Source organism: Parasteatoda tepidariorum, chromosome 9 (assembly GCF_982258835.1).
Source record: "Parasteatoda tepidariorum strain Cologne lab strain chromosome 9, Ptep-v5.0, whole genome shotgun sequence".
Taxonomy (NCBI): Eukaryota; Metazoa; Arthropoda; class Arachnida; order Araneae; family Theridiidae; genus Parasteatoda; species Parasteatoda tepidariorum.
The window spans coordinates 33717345-33729362 of record NC_141763.1 but is presented as its reverse complement, the minus strand read 5'-3'; positions in this window follow the sequence as shown (position 1 = coordinate 33729362).

Sequence of the window (12018 nt, the reverse complement as noted above, 5' to 3'; positions counted from 1 at the left end):
CAATATTCAATTAATTTTCAAAATTTAAATGCCCGTGCTTTTAATTTTACTTGCTCAGAATTTGTAACTTCAGTATTTTTAGTATCTCCCCTCTGAACATTCAACAATACCTCTTTAAATTGTTTTGTGGTTGGTTAAAATTGAGAAAGTAAAAAAAAAAAAAATCGTCCAGAATACTACACACTATTAAGGTTTCACAAGAAATGTACCATTTAAGAACATCTTTTTAATGTGTATTTAATACCTTCGTTTGAAATAACTTAAAATAAGATATGATACATTTATTTTAAATTCTCCAAAATATTGACTTAAGTTATTTACTGACTTAAATATTTTTCTTTAAATCTATAGATAGGTATATTTATTAATCAATATTATTAAATATTAATAAATAAATAAGCTCTTGAAATTAAAACTGCTCATGTCATTGATCCAAATCTTTCTTTTTTGTGCTTGATTTTTTTTCGTGGTTTATGTCCGCAAAATATTTATATTTTTCTTCGGTTATTATGAAACTGTCCGTTTTATTAACTCGAAATTTTCCTTTAAGTACGTAATCTTTTTCCTGACTTATGTCATCTGATTATTATTTTTCTTCAGGTTTCATGATAATCAAGGTGAAACTATTGAACTAGAAGACATATATTAAAAAAGAGCATTTCCGATGAATGGTAATTTTGAATTGTATGCAGATAGAAAAGTTCTGAATGAAGTTCTAGCTAAATTTATTTATTTTATGTGAAAGAACATTGTTTCTTATTATTTTTGTTCTGTTTGACATTGTTACACAAATGTATACTTACATAAGCTAAATGTTAATTTTTCTTTTAAATTGTCTATGTAAATTTGTTGAAAATGAATCAATAAATGATAAGATTGTTAATTACATAAACACTGTTATTTTTATTAATGAGCATTGGAAAACTATTTTTGTATTGAGAAATGTTATTGAAACTTTTTTTTTTTAAGTTAGTGGTAAAATAGGACATGTTGTGATTTATAATTGCTATGTAAGAAGTTAAATATGTTTATGGGGACATGGTACATAGATTGGAAATATTCTGATATTTTCTACTTACCTACATTTTTCAAAGCATAACAATTTCTTTTTTGAAAGCTTATTAATATATTTTATTCCAATTTATATTTACTGGATGCTTACAGGCTGTTGTAAGATTGCAATTTAAATTATTTTAATTTTTTTGGGGAAGTCACAACTTTGACGTTTTTTAAGAGTTTTAGACCTTTTTTATTATTTATGGTTTGTTTCATTTTTTTAATGACTTTCAATTATTTCTGTTTTGTAATGCCAACTAAAATTTACTCAAGTTTTACGAGAAAAAAAATGGCAAAATTGAAAAAAAATTAAAAGGGGTTTGAAAGTGTTTTTTTCTTCTTCCTGAACACACATTAAATAAAAACAAAATTTTTTTAGCTAGTTTGACTGTATTGTTGCTCAAAAATATCAATTATATAGCAATAGAATAATTGACTATATAGCAATAGACTTCATGTGAAAACCAGGTTAATCAGTTTTTATTTTTAATGCATTTTTAATTGTAACTTTTTGATAAGTGTAAGAACCTAGCACAAATATAAAATCACCCTTTTCTTGTATCACTATATAAACCTATTGTCTTTTTAAATTTTATTTGACTGTCACTAAGAATTGAACTTACTGTGTTCTACTCCCAAACTTTTCAGATGTTTCTGTGTTTAAAAATAAAAAAGCCCCTTGTTCTAACACCAAGCTCCTCAAATGTTAAGAATAATAATTAAATAAATATAATTTAAAAAATTAGAAAATGTACCATGTCTCCTTAATTGAACTGAATTATAAATTTTCTAAAGTAAAATTATTATTCAAAAGGCAGTACAGTCTCCTATGATATGAAGAATATTTAAATCCTGAGGATGTGGAATTGTTTGTTACTCGTGATAAAATAGTAGAACTAATTATGTAAGAAATTCTTCTTGCCCTTTCAAAATTTTTCCTTATACCCTGCGAAGGATTGATTGAAGTCTGCATTATGTTGCTTGAAATGTTATAATAATTTTGTTTTAATACTTGTTAAATTAAACATTTTATTTTTTTAAGCTGTTCAAAAATTTTTTTTAAAAAAAAATTACGATATTTTCTTCAAGTCAATTATTTATTTTCAGATGTTTTTGTGTTCTGTGTGTAAAATTTCTGTGCTTGATTTCTTTAGTTGAATTAAAGATTATTTTATTGATTTAAAAATGTTTTTTTTTTTCTTTCATTACATGATAAACGTGTGAAAAGTTCTGGTATGTCAGTTATTACCAACGTTACGATGGTGTTCGTAACTGACTGAAAATCTAAATTTCCCTCAAAAATCTTTTAAAATAGCAGGAATAACTGCCTACCTATTAGTGATATAAAAACCATCTCGCTGTAAAGAAAAATCGTACAAGTTGCTTTTCAACGAGAAAAGCTATGATAAATTTCTTTTGTAATAAACAAATGTCAAGATGAAAGGCTTAACAATATGGAAATGCCAGCTAGCAGAAATGCTTAGCCTAAAGTTTTTGGCCAGCAGATCCCAAAAATTTTTTCCCGCGGATCACTCGCTTTAAAATAGATACTATATTAGTTTACTATACTACTATATGTTAGATACTATATGTTTTTAGCCTAAGTTATTAAATTTAAATTATTACTTTTGTATTTTTTATTTATTTTTTATGGGCGTAAAACAGTGAAAGATTGTACATTGTGAAATTCACTAAAAACGTCTAGCCAAAAATAAAAGTTCAAGTTGTGCCTAATGTGTAGATAAGAGCGTTTGCCTCCTAATGATGTGGACCAAGCTCGAATTCCAGCGGTGGCTGGTTAATACGAATTCTGCTCCCGACTCACACCGAGCACAGTGCTGACGTAACAATATCCTCGGTGGTAGACTGATTATGGGATAGAATGCCTTTGACGTCTGGCTAACCATGGGTGGTTTTCCCCTCCATCTAACGCAAATGCTGGTTAGATCTATCAAAAAGCTCATGAAGGGTAGTTCGTCCTAATACTTCATACAGGAGTTTCCTTGTCTTTTGGGTTGGGTTCAAAATTACAAGGATACGTGGTTGAACATTAATAGTTGTTAACTCACTTTGGGTCTGCTGATCAACACCAGTAATAAAATAAAATGTGTAAGCAATAATTTAATACCTTGGGGAAAAAAGATGAATCAAATTACTTGATTTTTATAAGTTCTGTTATGGAGAAAAGAACCAATCTTTAAAATTTTCTTTCGCGGTGGTAAATACGAGAATTTCAAAGCATGAATTTTTTTTGTATAATGTATTATGCATATATATAGTATACTAAAAGAATTATTATATTATTCTTGTATAATTCTGCTACTAGTGTGCGAACTACAAGTACTTGCAGTTTGTGTACGAACAGTACATAAACATCACCAGAAGTACTATTATTAGTACAAGCTTTAGTATACAACTAATGTACAAAAAGAACAAAAATATTATATTTAGTAAATGCATAAAAATTTTCAGAATATTGCAAGAGAAAATTTCGTTTCATAGATTAAACACTCCAGTAACTCTAAACCAGAGGTTCCCAAATCTTAAAGCTATGGAAACCTAAACGATCAAACATCCTTTGGCGGAACTCCAAATATTTAAATGCAATTTGTTAGCAGTTGAGAACATATTAACCAAAGAAAAACTACCATTAGTTTAATAATTAATGCAGAGAATGAAAATTTCTTCAATAATCGTTTTATCAATTAAACTATAAAAATAATAGGTTTTAAGTTAAATTGTTCAATTCGAAGACGTAAAGTGATTCGAAGACCTCCAGTTTTAAATTTGTTTTTGGTGCAGAAAATAAATGAAATAAGCTTAATAATAGTTTTCGAAAAATAACTCTTATAAACGAAGAGAATAGTTATCAGGTAGGTAGGTACTTTATGTGCGTCGCACAATAGCTATTGGCAATAGCTGACATCCCTGGGAAACATCCCTGAGGATGATCCAAAGACATGCTATCGCAAATTTGATCCTCTGCAGAGGGGATGGCTCCCCTGCTTTGGTAGCCCGATGACCTGCTCACGAAGTCGAGCACTTTGTGGTAGAACAGTTTAACGAGGACAGATACCGCGCACTTTCGGTGGCCTACGCAGACTGATCAAAGTGGTCACCCACCCGCTTACTGTCCGCAGCCAGTGATGCTTGACTTCGGTGTTTTACTGGGAACCGGATCTTTACGATCAGTCCAGTGCGGGACGAATAGTTATCAGAGAAACGTTATTAGTTTGGTCATTTTATTTTGAATGGAAAAGTTAGACAAGATAAACTAATACAGTTTTTTTAAATTTTTTTTAATAAATTTTGCTATTTTTTTACTGGCATTTTACTTAGATAATTTTATTAAAATAACCGAAATATCAAATAAATTATAATTTAATGTTTAGATATGATTACAAGTTTCAAAAATCATTAATGATTTAAAAAATTAAAATTTTCGGAACCCCTGTGAGCTATGAGAGTCTTAGTTGATAAATTGATCCAGATAGGAAGTTGAATCATAAAATGCCATCCTCGAACGAAATGCCAATAACTAAATAGTTCCATGGATGAGGCTCAACTTTAAATAATCGTATGTTATCAAGTAGTAATGATAAACAGAAAATCATAATACAGGAACAAACAAGTTTCGATGGGATATTTTGTTCTGTTTTGATGCTACATGGAAATATTAGTGGGATTTATACCAAGTCCCGCCGTTGCCTAAGGGTTCAATTACAGATGCACTGCAACACGCATTTTATCATAACTTAAATGTTATATATTAGACAAGGGAAGCACACTTTTTATTCACTGTTCAGCATTTCTATTTTTGTAAGAATGCATTTTTTGATAGCGTATTTGTAATGATTCAGAAGTATCATCCGGTGTCAAATGCGGGAGAAGATATGCTGCACATCCACAAAGTTATGGAAAGTACACTTAAAATATAGAATACATTATTATAAGAGCCTCTTCTGAAATAACATAAAAAAGTTACTCAAATTAATAAGTATTTAAAATAATTATAAAGTCTTTAAAATAATAATAGTATAAATAGTTAATTAAAATTAGATAACATTTTTAAAACTTTGTTGAAGCAAAATGTTTTTGAATCATATGAATATTTTCACAGGTAAGGCATTATTTGCAAAAAGTGATAAGGAAGCCAAACTTCCGACCGCTCTCCTGGCTGAACTATTGAGTTCGAATCGTATTATCTAGATTGCGTCTACACTCCATATTTCGAAAGTGAAAAAAAAAAAAATTATATGCTTTCCGTAAAAGCACGTTTTTTTTTAAAAAAAAACTTAATATTTTAAAATATAATCGGCACAAATTAATTATCATGTTTAAGGTTAGACCTTCAAATCATTATTAGTAGTGATAATTAATGAATGTTGAAATTGAGAACTTTACGGTAGAACAGTTTAACGGGGACCGATACCGCGCACTCTCGGTTCTTTTGCAGGCTGATCAAAGTGGTCACCCACTCTCTCAGTGACCGCTGTTAGTGATGCTTGATTTCGGTGATCTACTGGGAGTTTCTTATCTGTCCACCGTTTGATCTCAAAACATTAAAATAACAGTTTAGTACATCAGATCTGATCTCCATATAAAAAGTTATTTACTTTTTTCTATAATTTTCTATTTTGCGCACTGTTTGTCGTTAATTCCTTCTATATATATATATATATATATATATATATACTATAAAAGATCTGATCTTAGTGTCATAACCTAAACTAAAATCTCTCTCTTAAAGTAAATATAAACTAAATTTAAGATTTTTTTAATTACTTTGTAGTAGTTTCTTATGAAATGTATCGTTCATATGTTAACAGCAATATTTATAGTTAACAATTAATGGTTAAATTCGGTAATGTTAGCAATAAAATTAAAAAGTCAATGGAAATTACATTCATAAATAAAAATAAAAAAACATTTCCTTCGGAAAAACATCAAAAGAAATATGTATTTACTTTGTGGTGTATTCTTTTAGATGCTGTTTTAATACGTTTACAATATTATAACATTAATAATAATGTTCGATAATGTGTATGAAAAATTAAAAATTTTGGAAATTATTCATAACAATAATATGATACAAAAACGCTTATATTGTATTTTAATATTTCCTTGAATCATTAAGAACATTAAGCAATAACATAAAAGGGTCGGATTGAAGAGAACTAATTAACCTGTAACTAACCTACAGAAAAAATTAATACATTTCTTCATTTTAACTGTCTTGTGGTCAAACTAGATGAACTAACCGGAAGAAAATCATAAAATACAAGGCTTACTTAATGGTAGTTTAATGATAGAAAATCACGACAACAGTCTTTGAAATAATTATTTAATAATATTTATAACTATCCATCAATGATAGTTCTTTAAAAATTCATAAGCAGAAAAACTAATAAAATGCAGAAAAGTCGACATTACACTTTCAAAGAAAACGGCAGACATTAAAAAATAATATTTTTGAATTTAACGTTGTACTAGAGAGAAATAATAGCATTTCATTAAGCTTCAAATTTTAAGTAAACTCATTAGTTTTTCAGCAGCAAAAGCATCCTCAAAATTAGTCACTAAATGTGAAAAAAGCAACCAGAAAAGTAAATATATACATTTTTTACGTTTTCCCAATGGAAATGCCATTTACTTATCAATGTCTCATTATCAATTTTTTTTGTACGATACCGAACATCACCATTCATTGTTAAATTACAGTTAAATATATGAAAACTACTTATATAAAGAACCATTATAAATACAGATTTATTTAGAAGTTTTTCCAAAGGAAATGCTTTTTATTTATGAATGTAATTCTCATTGTCTATTAGTTTTCATTGTACTTTATCGAACATTACCATTCATTGTTAAATTACATAAATTATAGTTGAATATGTGAAAACTACTTATATAAAGAACCATTATAAATACAGATTTATTTAGAAGTTTTTCCAAAGGAAATGCTTTTTATTTATGAGTGTATTTCTCATTGTCTATTAGTTTTCATTGTACGTTACCGAATATTATCATTCATTGTTAAATTACATAAATTATAGTTAAATATATGAAAACTACTTATATAAAGAACCATTATAAATACAAATTTATTTAGAAGTTTTTCCAAAGGAAATGCTTTTTATTTATGAATGTATTTCTAATTGTCTATTAGTTTTCATTGTACGTTACCGAATATTACCATTCATTGTTAAATTATTGTTAACATATGAAAACTACGTATGAAAAATTAGGTTTTATGTCGGACAGTTAAATTTACCGTCCCTGTACTATATGAATTTGTTTATGGTGTATATATATAAGTTAAACATGAATAAATGACAACTTAAAAAGACTGTTATAAACAATGAAAATGGTTATAAGGAAAACATTTTTCTTTATTAAAAAAATTAAATAATTTGATTTGTAAAGCGCAATAACAAAAACTTATGCAATTTTTTTATTGCTTGTTCTTTTAATAATTTGTTTGAATATCGTAATTAAAAATATATTTTCTTTAAAAAAATGCCATTTCTATCGCATTTGCTTTTTTTTAAAAAATAGTTTCATAAAGGTAACCGAAAGATTAAACAAATTATGAACTATAAGTTGGATCTAAATGTAATCAGAGTTTTCAAAACTCATCCCTAGTTATAAAAATTATTTACTAAAATTATTAAAATTATTTGAGTTCATTTAAATCGGCTTCGCGGAACACCATATATACAGTCAAACCCCGCTATAGTGAACCTTCAAGGAACCGAAATTTTGGTTCACTATATCCGTTAAGCAGGCAATTTAACTAATGGTTCCCAAACTGCTCCCTTTTATTACACATTATTCAAATAAATGACTGAAAAATATTATGTAGAAGCAAAAAATGTGTTATTTTTCATTACTCTCCGTCTTGCGTACAAAAAAAAAAGATTAGTAATTATTACGTGTTGAGCAATCCTCAACTCCTGCTTGGTTTGTTTAGGGATGGGAAAGTGAGATAAAAGAAGCAAACAAGAAAAAATGCTTATCGCTACATCCCCCTCCATAGATGGTTTTAAAAATCGGTATATGTATTAATTTTGAAGTAGAAATTTCAAAATTATTACAAAAACAATGAAAAAAAAATCAGCCGAAGACAGAAAAAAGTTATCCAACTTCCTCACTTTTTTGGTTTTGCGGATATAGTGATATCCGCAAAAAATAACATTATACGTGTATAGCAAGGCACGGGATCGAACATTTCGTTCACCATATACGGGAGTTCACTATAGCGGGGTTTGACTAATATATATATATATATATATATATATATATATATATATATATATATATATATATATATATATATATATATATATATATATATATATATAAATGATTGTCTGTCCGTGGGGGTGTCCCTTATAGACTGTTAAATTTTTCACACATTTTGAAGATAACATCAATCATAATTACTAGCTAATAGCTCTATTTGATCAAAAGAATAGTTTATTGCTCCAATTTAAATATATGTTTGTTAATTGATATGAAAAAACACATGTACTACAAAGCAAAAATAATGGAGAAAAGATACTTTTTTATTAAAAGAACCGCAAAAATCGCCGTATTATTATTGACACAAATACTTTATTTATATTGATAATATGTATTTATTGAAATAAAATAAAATAAGCTATGTGCTAAAAGGCGAAGTCAAAGAAGAAAAGGTTAGTACAGATTTTGTTAAGGGAAACCGTAGAAAATCGCCATATAAGGATGATGCTTAATTATTGTATACTACTGACGATAATACGTATATACTACTGGTATTATGGTAAATGGTGAAATTTTAATAAAAGTTCTCCAACAGATTTTGTATATTTTCAGAAAATATATTTCTCAGATGTAGCAAAGATAGTGTATTATTATTTCAGTGATTTAGAATTAAAAGAACTTTGTTCCTCCACTATTTATAAAAATTTTAACTGTAAATTAAAGGTCAGATAAGGAAATGGTCATACTCCAAAACCCTTATCAAGTACCAATAAGAATTTTATTAAAAAGTTTTTTTAAAATTTCCGCTTTAGTTGGCTGTCTCTGACAAATGCATTTTTCACAAAACTCAAATGTTGAAAGTTAATGTAATAAGTACCAAATATTCAAATATAGGTAAAAATATTATATTGATATATTTCATGATTATTGAAACAGCAACAATATTAGGCATTTGCAATATCGATACTTCGGAAATAAGTGTATTACGGTCCCTAGAAAGGGAAATGTACCGGAGAAAATTACTTGATAGTGGTAAATTTTGACTATTATGAGTTGGCCGCTGGCAATTACATCATGCCAAGTGATGCTAAATACACTTTATCTTCATTCTAATGGGATAAACTACGGAAAACGAGTTTTGCTTTCTTCAATAACGTAAAGTCACCAAAAAGGCAACAGATAATATTACATTAAAAAATTGAAATTATTTTATCTATATTAATTGAAAAACTTACTGAAAGGACTAGGTAAGTGACATTTTTAGAACAAAAAAAAAAAAAAAAAAAAAAAAAAAAAAAAAAATTTTATCTGAACTATTTTAATACCACTTTATTAGAAGGCGGGACTAATAATTCTTTGCTTTATTTTATTTACCAATGCCTTATTTTAAATAGAAATCATGCAAGTATACTGAAAACTGATATGATTAATTATGTTAAGTGAAGGCAAAAAGAGATCTGTTACATTCCAGTGTTTCCCAAAATGTGGTACGCGTACCCCCAGGGGTACAGGAACAGTTTAGTGGGGGTACGCGTTCTTATGCGAAATATCTTGCAACAAAAGAAAATTTCAAAAAATGTTATTTGAAAACTAAGTTCGCCATAAAAATTTACGATTACGTATTTTTCTATTGTTTTTTTTTTTTTTTTTTATTATTTTTTTTTTTTGCAGAATTAACAGTTAATAATTAGTATTGTCAACAACCAGTTGTAATTTTAAACTTAGCAAATTTTTTTTTATTAGGGTACACAGCGTTACGAAAAATTTAGAAAGGGTAAACAAAACTCATAAGTTTGGGAAACACTGCACTATACATACCCATATTGATGCAACCATTTTTTTGTTTTCTCTGATTCATTAATTCCCCATAAGAATTCACTTGCCTAGTTCTTCCACCAAACTCTTTAATAGTGTCGATAGTTGCTTTTCAGTTCTGAGCATAATTTCGTAATGTTTCTCTACAATGATTTATTGATTCTTTACTTATTTTTTATTCACCATGTGCGAAGAATGGGTATTCAGCTAGTAATAGATAAGATGAAAATTACTAATTTAAACAGCCGAAAAAGGAGGAAAAGAAGTACAAAAAATTATACTGGTCGGAGCCTTTAGCACCCTATTCTTTATAGCTTTTAACAAAAAGACTCATTAAAAAAAAATTCAAAATTGTAAAAACATATTTTGTCATATGGTTTGTTTTTTTCACCAGGGGGACGCATACCCTAAAATCAGGCGTTCAATTTGAATTAAGAACAGATTAAAATTCATAATAAATTTTTTTGTTTTGAGTCCAATATCTTAAAAACATTCTCAATCATAAACGCTGTTTATTGAGAATATTTAAATGATATTATAGTTTTAATTTTAATTGTCATTCACTTACTCATTACTCTGAAGAAATCAATTGATAAAATTAAAGATTATTTGAAATCTTGAAAAATTTCTAGTGTTACAGAAAATAAATTAAACATCACTGAAATATGTTTTATATTAAACACGCTTTAAAAGTTTTCTGCATAGCAATTGAACACTGCAATGCAATCTGATTTCCTTATAGATTATGCTTAAAATTTAAATTTGGACATTCGAACATCTATTGATTTTTAAAACAGAATGATGCTTAGTGATGATGCTTAAATAGACTTATTTAAAATAAGGTGCTTAACGTACGAAAATTTGATTTGTAGTGATAAATAATAATATTTATAAAGTATTCTTTGTTATCTTTTGTCATAAGCTCACCAGTCAAAAATTTGTCACCTCTAACGAAATTATGAAGAATGCCATTTAATCTGTACAGCATTACTAATAGATAATGTTTGATCAATTGCAAAGTTCCATGTGCAAAAGATGCAAACAGTACAAAATACAATAGTACAAAAGAGCCATGGCGAATTCTCGCTACCCGTAAACTTTACCGAAGGACCTTCTTTTGAAGAAGTGATCAGTTTTAGTTAGTTTTTTTGAAAAGAGGGTGCAATGTTGAATCCGGTAATGCTGTGTGAATCCAAGAGTATAACGGCCATCCAGTTCATACCACTAGCTGAAGATTTGATCGTGAAAAAACCATCAAACTCTACTTGACTGGCAGATTTTCTTTGGGGTTCAAGTCAGGAGATTTGTCAAACAAACAGACATCTAACAGGTTATGTAAGTGTTTATAAAAACAGTCTCTCAAACCCAATGAACTTTACAATTGTCATCTTGGAAAATAGAGACATCAGCAACATACTTATCATAAATCTGCAACACCTAGTCACCCGGAAAAAAAAATAAACTAGCTGCTTTATGTTATACTCTTTATAAATAGAATAGGGGTCTCAAGCTTTTGCCATTTTCTTAGTATTCACATTATTCTACATATTCGTTACCATGGTTACAGAAAAGCTCGCGTTTTTCCTATGGCAATATGTTTCAGTAAAAAGTGGGGATGTACTGACATGGAGATGAAGCAATATTCGCTGCTGCCATGGTAACGACGAAGAGGAAAGTGTGGAGTAGGGAAATCGCATATTAGGCCTTCTATTCTGTTTACAAAGATAGTGATCACTTTAAATGGCCCAAAACCATAAGGAGAAAAACCTCTCAAAAATATCTCAAGCTCACCTCCGACTTAAACGTGACATTGCGTACAATCAGAAGGGGTAAAAAAAATTTTTCTGGTGAGCTTTTATTTTAGTTGTCATTAAAATAAAACTTTCTAACTTTTTCAGG